A 10,761-nucleotide genomic window follows, 5' to 3' on the forward strand; every position below is an offset into this window, starting at 1 on the left:
AATTGTCTATTCTCATTAGCATTTCGTCAAACCTTTTTTCAAGGTTCTTAATTTCTTTATTTTGGGCTAGAACGTGTTCTTTTAGGTCACAAAAGTTTCTTATTATCCACCTTCTGAAGCCTAATTCTGTTAATGGAACACACTCGTTCTCCATCAGGCCTTGTTCTTTTGTTGATGAGGAACTGATCCCCTGTAGAAGGAGAGACATTCTGATTTTGGGTATTCTCAGACTTTTTATGCTGATTTCTTCTCATCATTATGAGTTCATTCACTAGTTGTCTTTTTAATTGCCAACTTTCAAATTAGGTCTCTAAGTGGGTGTCCAATTTGTTGATTCACAGCACCAAAATCTGAGCAACCCACTGTGTCAACTAAAACAGAGATATTAAGATTTGTGGTGCTTTTCTGCCTGGAAATCTCTATACTGACTTTCTGCTTGAATCCCTTTTTCAGTTAGGTGAATGGGCAACTTTGCCTTCCTGAAGCTCCAATCAACAGCCAAAAGAGGACCCAGTCCCCTTTACTCTGCATTGATAACTGTTGTGCTGGGGCTCTGGAAAAACTGCCACACCAGCCACAAAAGTCATGCTGGCAACCCATGGGGCTCCTCCACTGGGAATCTCCTGGTCTGTGGGCAACAAACCTTCATCTGAAAGTGTGGCATCCTCTTGTTCTGTGCGCTTTCTCTGGGAGCTACAATCCTGAGCTGCTAGTAGTCGGCCATCTTGGAACTCTCTACTACTCATAACAGTTTTTAATCACATCTTTTGTAAAAGGCCACTAGAGACATTTTTGAACCCATGAAGCTTTATATAAATATATAAAAATAAGAGCCTAAAAGCTAGGAAAATCTTTGAGGTAAAATACTTAATTTGATGCAAGTTTTTTTTTTTCCTTGAATCAAAGTTGTTTTTACATAAGACAATTTTAAAAACTTGTGCTGAAGCTAACATTTTCATGCTGAGTTAGCCCTACTAGAAAAATATGAATATTCAGCTCTGAAACAGTTTTGCAAACACTTTATGTATGTGCTTAAAACACACATATCTGAGCCGTTTGCCCTTATATGAATTTTTATCTGTCCAGCTCTAAATTCTAAAAGCATGACTTGTGTTAGGACACTTACAATGTGCTGTTTTCTGTCACTGAATTTAACATATTTTCACATGTTAAATATGTAACATGGAAACATTTTGACTAAAAACAGTATTTGTCTCCCACATATATGTCTTAATTCCTTAAGTGGGCAGCCACTAGTCTGTAAAGTCAGATTACACAGGTGCTTAGCAAAGATTTATATCATAATGACACTGAAAGAAAAGTCTACAGATGAGATTGCATTGCCACAAATGTTATCTTTTAAGGTATGACGGTTGACTTCATTTATTTAAAGAATTGTAGTCCTTACTGTCAGCTGGGTATGGATATGATATTCATGATTTTATCTCTGTGCTGGCCTCTGTTATAACACTAATTACAAGAAAAGGGTTTTATGCACTATTTGTATGTTGTAATTTTGTATGATCATTTTAAAAGAAAAAGACTCAGAACAATACTTATGTTCATTGACCTACCAATTTTCCACATAATTTAATTGCAGGGAATGTTAATACTGAGAAATATCATGATTGTTCTCTTTTATTTCATGCATACTCTTCCTTATCTCTGTTGTGGGATAATAGATTAATTTTATCATGACTGTTTTGGTCAGTTACTGCAAACAACACAGTCATTTTCCTTTTAGCCTGTTAACTTAAAAGTAGAAATAACCAAAAGCATCCAGGTGGCAATCTTAAGTTTCAGTTCAATAAAATTTTTGTTGTGTCTCCTGGAAGCAGCAGTCTTCTCTCTGAAACTAAGACCTCTAAGTCAGAAGAACATAATATTGTGAAAGCAGAAAGAAAAATTTTGCTAGTGGGTAACTAGGGGATGATGGTGAGTGGTGCCACTTCCACCCTCTCACTTTTAGACTCCTGAATCTTGGCTATGGGAGAAACACCACCATGTATGGAACACTAATTTAGAGCATACAAGCCCTATCAGAGAACTTTTCCCAGCCCTGCAAAGTTTTAACCTAATTGGAACTGACTTCAAAAGGCCATTCTATCATTATATTAATTCAGCTACTTCAGTATAATGAAGAATATAGTAAAATCAATGATCTTCATAAGCATGAACACACTGATGCACTGCTTTTGCCATAAAGTGGGTGCCTTCACCAGAGTCTATGTTGATGTTGGACAGGGCATTACATGAATCCATGGATTGCAGTCTTGGCAAAAACATTGCATATAAGACAGAAAAAACTATATCCAGACTGAGTGTCTATTTCAGTGAGGACGAATCTCTAATCTTTCCATGATGGAAGACATTGAATAGAATTAACCTCCCACCAAGTTTCTTGCTTATCACCATGAGAAATGGTTTCGTATTGAGTACTTATTGTTGGTGCCTGTATATTCTGCAGAACCTTCTGTGAACCAGGTCCTAGTTTTCTCTTCCTTTGTCAACAGATTAAAGGGAACGTTACATGAGGCCATCAGTGCAGGTTGTGGGAGAGAAGCCAGGATAGCAGAAGTGAAGATCACAAGCATTTGAGCCACTCCTCACATAACCTACTTGTACCTTCTGGACCTGCTTGTACTACTTCCCTTTGATAATAAAATCTGCTGTGCATGATCCACTTTATGATTAGATAGGTCAGAAAGCACACACCCATTATAGGCAATTCAGGTTGCATGATGACTTGAGGATCCATAGTCAAATACTTAGTTTCCACTGAAACCCAGTAAATGCCAAGAGCTACTTTTCAACAGAGGAGTAGTTATTTTCAGTAGATAGGAAGGCCTTCCTCATGAATCCTAAAGGCGTCCACTGTGATTTACCTATAGAAGCCTGCTAAAAGCTCCATCATTCCTATATTCCTATCTAACACAGACACTTAAATAATTATAGAATCTGCTTCATCATATGGCTTAAGTGGCAGATCAGGGACAACAGCCTGGATCTGTTGCAGAGCCTTCTCTTGCTCTGGACCTCACCAAAAACTGTCAGTCTTTGGACTAACTCAATAAATGGACTAAAACAGCAAACCAAAATGAAGAATGCATTGGCTCCAAACTCTATCTAGGCCCACCAGGTGTGATGCCTTTTTCTTTGTTGTATGAGAGACTAAATGAAGCAACTTACATAGTTCACCTTAGAAGAAATATCTCAACATGCCTCACACCACTGGACCCTAAAAGTTTTACTAAGGTAAAAGTTTCCTGAATTTTAGTCAGATTTATTTTTCATGCTCTGGCTTACAGATGTCTCATCAATAAGTCTAGTGTGTTTTCTACTTCTTGCTAACTGAATCCAATCAGCATAATATCTTTAATATACTGGACCACTGTAATATTTTGCAAATGTGAAAATCTATCAATATCTCCAAAAATAAAATCATGAACAGTAAATATGTATTGGCAGCCTTGCTAGGTTAAGGTAAATTGCTTTTGGTGGCCCTAATGGACAGAAAAAGAGAAAAATTCACTTTCCACACCAATGACTGCATACCACGTACCAGAAATCAATTGGTATGCTCAATCAGTAAAACTACATCTAGTAAAACAGCTGCAATTAGAGTCACCACTTGGTTACACTTAAGATAAATCACTCTTATTTTCCGAAGTTGATCTGTCTTCTGGAAAGTTCAAATGGGAGAGTTGAATAAGAATCTGTTGGAAATCATTACCATAGCATCTTTCAGCTGCTTGATGGTGGCACTAATCTCTGTAATCTTTTCAGAGATCTAATACTGTATTTTATTTAATACATTTGATAAAATATTGTTTTTTATTACTACTTTTCTAGGTAAAGGCAGCTCTAACAGCTTTCATTTGACCTTTTCCACTGTATTTGTCCTTGCACTACCAGTCAGGGAGCAAACGTGTGGATTCTGCAAGTTGCTAAGGATAACTGTGCCAATTTCGTCTTCTGGCATGCACAAGTGATTAAAATATGAGTTCAGAAACTTACTGTAATTCAGATCTGAGCTAAAACTCTGTTAATTACCTGACCTGCATAAGCCTTTAATTTAACTGGAGAACCAAAATGATGTTTTGTGTACTCTGAAATCAACATCAGCTCAGAGCTAGTTTCAATAGTTCTGACCATTTTTTCTTTCCCCATTGTAAAGTAACACTTGTAAAAGGCTGAAGATCTCATTGATGAAGGATGAGAGAAACACTTCCCTTATAAATTGTCACTAATGTAGTGGGGATGTCCTCAAAAGGACCCAAGCTTGCTTTTATTCAAATTACTCTAGATTTGTAAACTAACTCAATTCTGGAAATTGACTGTTGGCCATGATTGTCTGTATTTATAATTCAAATTAGTCTTTTGTTCATTTAATCTAGAAGATTTATGCTTATATAAACTAAGTTAAAATGCAGTAGGCTTCTTATCAATTTTACTTATAGAAATACTCTAATTAATTAGCCAATGCTGAAACTCTATACAATTCGACTACTCTGATTGCCGTATGGCATCTGCTGTTCATTACAGTAGATACATTCATCTTGCCTTTTATTATTGAGTGCTGCTTCTTGGCCCCTGTGACCTCAGGATCCAACTGATTCCATTGTATTTAATACTTGTAGTTGACTGTAGTTTTTACTGTTAAATCTGACATACAGAGAAGAGCAATTACAAGGATCTTCAAAGATGTAGATGCTGCTTTCACAAAACTATTTTGCAATGCACTGGTTACAGGTATATATTTTAGACCCCCTTAGCAGAACCAAGACAGAAAAGTAGCATCACTTGGGTTCTGGGCCTAACAGTATATCAAAATCCTCTTTGTGAGCATGGTTCTGGAAAAAGAGTAGAGTCACAGAACCTAAGTGTTGGGCTTAGAAATATGCTACAATCTTTCTACTATAAAGGAAAGGGCAGGAGAACAAAATCACATCACTTAGGTCATGAGCTCAGAAATATGTCACAGTGTCTTCTGTAGGCAGAGCTCGGGGGGTAAAAAAAAAGTCATATTGCCTAGATGATCCCCTAGGTATATTTCAAAACCTAATATGAGGGTTTGAACCACGCAGAAAAGGCATATCACTTGCATGATGAATCTTGAAATATGTCACCAGGCTTCAATAGGACAGAACCCAGACAAGAGATGCATAACACTAATGTAGCTTCCACCTATATTTCACAACTCTTCATGTGGGCAGGGTCCAAACAGAAGAGTCACATAACACAGGTAACAAGTCAAGAGATGCCGCAATGTCCTCCTTGGGGCATAGCTTGACAAAAGCATACCATAACCTATGTGCCTATTCTGGCAATAGTCACTAAAATTTCTTAAGTTCAGAAATTATTCTAGATAAATGAGGTATATTTCCTAATGATTGGCACAATAATTTCTGTGGAAACCACACAGGCAAGAATGTATCATCACCTGGGTAGCAGATGCAGTACTATTTCACAATTCTTACATAAAGCAAGACTCAGGCAGAAGAGTAATATCACCTATAGGTTGTCCAAGGTATATATCACAATCTAATATGTATGACACCAGTCTGGAGAGTCAAACTACACAAGTGCTTGATGCTTGGCAAAAACTTATATTACAATTACACTGAGAAAGGTCAGGAATAAGTGTTCTATACCACATATATTCTGTTTTCAGGTATGAAGGTTGGCTTCATCCATGTTGGAAGGTAGTCCTTACTGTAAGCTGAATGTTAATATAAAACTCACAATTTCATCTGTGTTTTGGGCCTTCTTATGACACTCTTTCTACAACCTTATGGCTTTATAAAATATGTTTGCATGTTATAATCTTCTGCAACATTTTTACCTTAAAATATCTAGGACATTGCTCCTGTGTATAAGCCTAGTTGTGCGAGTAGAAATGTCTTTCATTGGGTGGGTTTATACTTGAGAGTTATTATTAATGCCTGTGTGCTGTGCCTAGATCAGGCGTCCCCAGACTTTTTACACAGGGGGCCAGTTCACTGTCCCTCAGACCGTTGGAGGGCCTCCACATACTGTGCTCCTCTCACTGACCACCAGTGAAAGAGGTGCCCCTTCCTGAAGTGCGATGGGGGGCCAGATAAATGGCCTCAGGGGGCCGCATGTGGCCCGCGGGCCATAGTTTGGGGACACCTGGCCTAGATATATGTAACAATCCTATCCTATATGATGATAGAAGAACCACATCACCTAAATGCTGGTCAGATAATATATCTACATTTTCTTTGTAGGCAGGCCCCTGGCAGAAAAAGTGCATAACTTAAGTGCTAGGCCAAGCTACATTGGCACCAAAACTCTGTGGGCAGTGTCCAGGGATGATAGGAGAATTATAACCTGGGTCCTGAAACACTTAACAATTTCTCCTGTAGACGGAGCCCAGGAAAGAGTCTTATCATTTGATTGCAGTGCTTAAGAATCTTAAAGTCCCGTGGAAGCAGGATCCAGGAAGAAAAGAAGAGTCATGTAACCGAGATGATAGGGCAGAGATATGTTAAAATCCCCCTGATGACAGAATATGCAAATCACTAAGGTGCTGAGGAATACATCAAAATATTATTTGTGAGCCACATCTAAACAAAAGTATTAAATCACTCTGGTGCTGGGGAAAGTCTGGTGCTGTATATGTCACAATAACACTTGTGAGAAGGTTCAGAGACAAGAGTTACTATCCTGTATATGTCCTCTATTTAAGTATAAGAATCATTATTACACCTTTGTTCTGTTCTAGTCATAACATTTTGGCATGAAGAAGGCCATGGTAGTCACATCACCTGCTTGGTGGTCCTGTGATATGAAACAACCTATTTTGTGGAGAGTGCCCTGGCAGGAAAGCTACAGTTTCTAGATTCTGATTTCAGTCATATATTAAAATATGCCCTGTGGCCAAGGCCTAGGCAACAGAGAAAACTCACCTAGAGTATTGGCCTAGATACATGTCATAATATCCCCTGTGTATAAGGCCAAATCAGGAGATTAATCTCATCTTTGTGTTGAGCCCTGCAATATGTCATAATCTCATCTATAACTAGAACCAGTTCAAGAAATAAAAAATATTACCAAGTGCCTTGTTAACTGTGTTACAATGCTTCCTGTTTTTCAGTGAGGGGAGGTCGCAGCCTCACAGTTTTGCCTAGTCATGCTGTACTAGAAACCAAACTACCTGTAGATCAGATCCATGTATGCAAGTAACAGTTTCAAACATCAACTTCTTTTCTGTGTAAGATTTGGTACCTTATTCATAGGCTCTCTTCATACATGAGCATGATAATTGTCCCATTTTGTTTTAGATACAAGAGTCACAATCTCATCTGTATTATAGGCCTTGTTATACTCTATGTACCACTGAATGACCTTCAGGCATGTTATATAATGTATAATATAGTATAATATCCATTATATATACAAAAGTATAACAAGTATGTCATATAATACATCTAAAGGCCTTTATTCTCTAAACTTTATGCAAATAGGAGACCCAGTAATTTACTTATGGCAATAAGAGTAGCAATGAGGGTCAAATATTTATGCTGGCTAGGTTAATGTGTGACAGTCACTATCACACATGTGAGCTGAATCTAGCTACACATCACATTTCCACTTGTGGGAAAAGACATGAAAGTAGAGTTACTTGATCTGGTGCTAAGCCAGGAATACATTATAATCTATTTTGCAGCAAGAAAGCAGCAGGAAGAATCACCTCATTTGAATAAAGCTTCAAGAACTGTTTCACACTGCCCACTATAGAAAGGATGTAAGAAAAGGGAGAGAGTCAAACCCTGCATGTTCTCACTCATAGGTGGGTGTTGAACAATGAGAACACATGGACACAGGGAGGGAAGCACTACACACTGGGATCTGTTGGGGGGAAATAGGAGAGGGACAGCAGGGGGTGGGGAGTTGAGGAGAGATAGCATGGGGAGAAATGCCAGATATAGGTGATGGGGAAGAAGGCAGCAAATCACATTGCCATGTGTGTACCTATGCAACAATCTTGCATGTTCTTCACATGTACCCCCAAACTTAAAATACAATTAAAAAAAAATATAGAGCCTGAGATTGCTGACCAATGCCAACATAATATGCTTGATCAATGACATATTATTTGGAGGCAGGTGTAGAAACTGGCCATGTTGAAGACGAGTTGAAATCCCCCCAAAACCTAAAATGCAATTAAAATAAAAAGAAAAGGGAGACAGTCACATCAACAAGGGGCTGGACTCAGCAATGCATAATAAGCCCCACTCTTAACAGATTCCAAAATAAAGAAGAGTCACATCACCTACATTTACATTCAGTTTTGTGTCACCGCCCCCCGCACCCTCATCCCCACACACAGCTGTGGACAGTACTCAGGCAGAAAAGGAGAGTCTTGTTATCTAGAAACTAGATCCAGTGATATGTCACAATGTTCCCTTGGGGCTGAACACATGCAGAAGAGACAGATCAAGTAGCTAATAGGCCCTGAGATACTTGCTAAAAAAAAAACCCTGCTGATGTGCCCAGGCAGAAGAGTTTCACTATAATAAATGATTCTGACCCAGTGCTAACACGCAATTGGCAATTCTCAAACATAACTCTATTAAGCATTCAAATGTTGAAGAAAACTGTCACCCAAATAGCCCAGCACACAAGCAAAATTGTTATTTTTATATACGTAGTATTTAAAGGTGTCAACTATCAAATATGAAGAGATTGTTTCACATCAATTTGTCCAGTACCAGGCGCTGTGAGTTTGCTTTTATTCATTCCTGTAGGGGCATTGTGACATAGACCTGGGTCAGAATCATTCATTATAATGTTAATTCACTTATTAGATACAGGACCTCAACAGCAGCCTTTGAACATGTGGGAAGGTGATCATTTTACTTTCATGTGCATGTGTAATCAATTGACACAATCTTGCCTTCTGACTATTCTCTCCTATAAAACACTCTATATCATCCAAAATTATTTTATTTATTTATTCATTTATTATTATTATACTTTAAGTTCTGAGGTATATGTGCAGAATGTGCAGGTTTGTTACATAGGTACACAGGTGCCCCAGTGGTTTGCTTCTTACATCCCCCTGTCATCTACATTAGGTATTTCTCCCAATGCTATCTCTCCCCTATCCCTCACTCCCTGCTGTCATTCACCAATCCCTCACCACCTGACAGGAACCAGTGATGTTTCCCTCCCTCTATCCATGTACTCTCATTGTTCAACACCCACTTATGAATGAGAACATACAATGTTTGGTTTTCTGTTTTTGCATCAGTTTGCTGAGAATGATGGTTTTCAGCTTTATCCATGTCCATGCAAAGGATATGAACTTATCCATTTTTATGGCTGCACAGTATTCCATTGTGTCTATGTGCAAAATTTTCTTTTTCCAGTCTATCAGTGATGGGCATTTGGGTTGGTTTCAAGTTTTTGTTACTGTAAACAGTGACCAATAAACATACTTGTGCATGACCTTTATAATAGAATGATTTATACTCCTTTCAGTATATACACAGTAATAGGACTGCTAGGTCAATGGTATTTCTTCCTCCTTAAGGAATCGCCACACTGTCTTTCACAATGGTTGAACTAATTTACACTTCCACCAGCAGTGTAAAAGTGTTTCTATTTATCCACATTCTCCCCAGCATCTGTTGTCTTTTGATTTTTTAATCATCACCATTTAATGTGGTTTTGATTTGCATTTCTCTAATGATCAGTAATGTTAAAATTTTTAAATATATGTTCGTTGGCTGCATAAATGTCTTCTTTTGAGAAGTGTCTGTTCATATTGTTCAACCACCTTTCGATGAAATTGTTTTATTCTTGTAAATGTATTTAAATTTTTTGTAGATTCAGGATATTAGTCTTTTTTCAGATGGGTAGATTGCAAATTTTTTTACCCATTTTGTTGGTTACTAGTTCACTATTTTGCTGTGCATAAGCTATTTAGTTTACTTGGATCTCTTTTGTCTATTTTGTCTTTTGTTTCCATTGTATTTGGCATTTTAGTCAGAAAGACTTTGCACATTACTATGTCCTGATTGGTACAGTTTTCTAGTGTTTTATGGTATTAGATCTTACTTTTAAATCTTTGATCTATTTGTAGTTAATCTTGTATAAGGTGTAAGAAAGAGATCCAGTTTTAGCTTTCTGCATATGGCTAGCCAGTTTTCCCAACACTATTTACAAAATAGGGTATTCTTTCCTTATTGATTGCTTTTGTCAGGTCTGTCAAATATCAGATGTTTGCAAATTTGTGGCATTATTTCTGAGGCCTCTTTTCTGGTCTATTTCTCTAAATAGCTGTTTTACTACCAGTGCCATGCTATTTTGATTATGTAGCCTTGGAGTATAGTATGAAGTCACGTAGCATGTTATGTCCCGCTTTTTTTTTTTTTTTTTTTTTTTTTTTTTCTTAAGATTATCTTGGCTATGTGGTATCTTATCTGTTCCATAAAAAGTTTAAGGTGGCTTTTTTCAATTCTGTGAAGAAAGTCAATGGTAGCTTGATGGAATAGCATTGAATCTATAAATTACTTTAGGCAGTATGGCCATTTTCACAATATTGATTTTCTAACCATGAGCATGAAATTTTTTTCAGCTGCGTCTGCCCTTATTTCTTTGAGTAGGGGTTTGTAGTTCTTGAAAAGTTCTTTCTCAACCATTGTTAGTTTTATTCCTAGCTTTTTTTTTTTTAATTGGCAGAAACTGTGAATGAGAACTCTCTCATAATTTGGCTCTCTGTTTGTCTAT

The sequence above is a fragment of the Saimiri boliviensis genome, chromosome Y (assembly GCF_048565385.1).
Source record: "Saimiri boliviensis isolate mSaiBol1 chromosome Y, mSaiBol1.pri, whole genome shotgun sequence".
NCBI lineage: Eukaryota > Metazoa > Chordata > Mammalia > Primates > Cebidae > Saimiri > Saimiri boliviensis.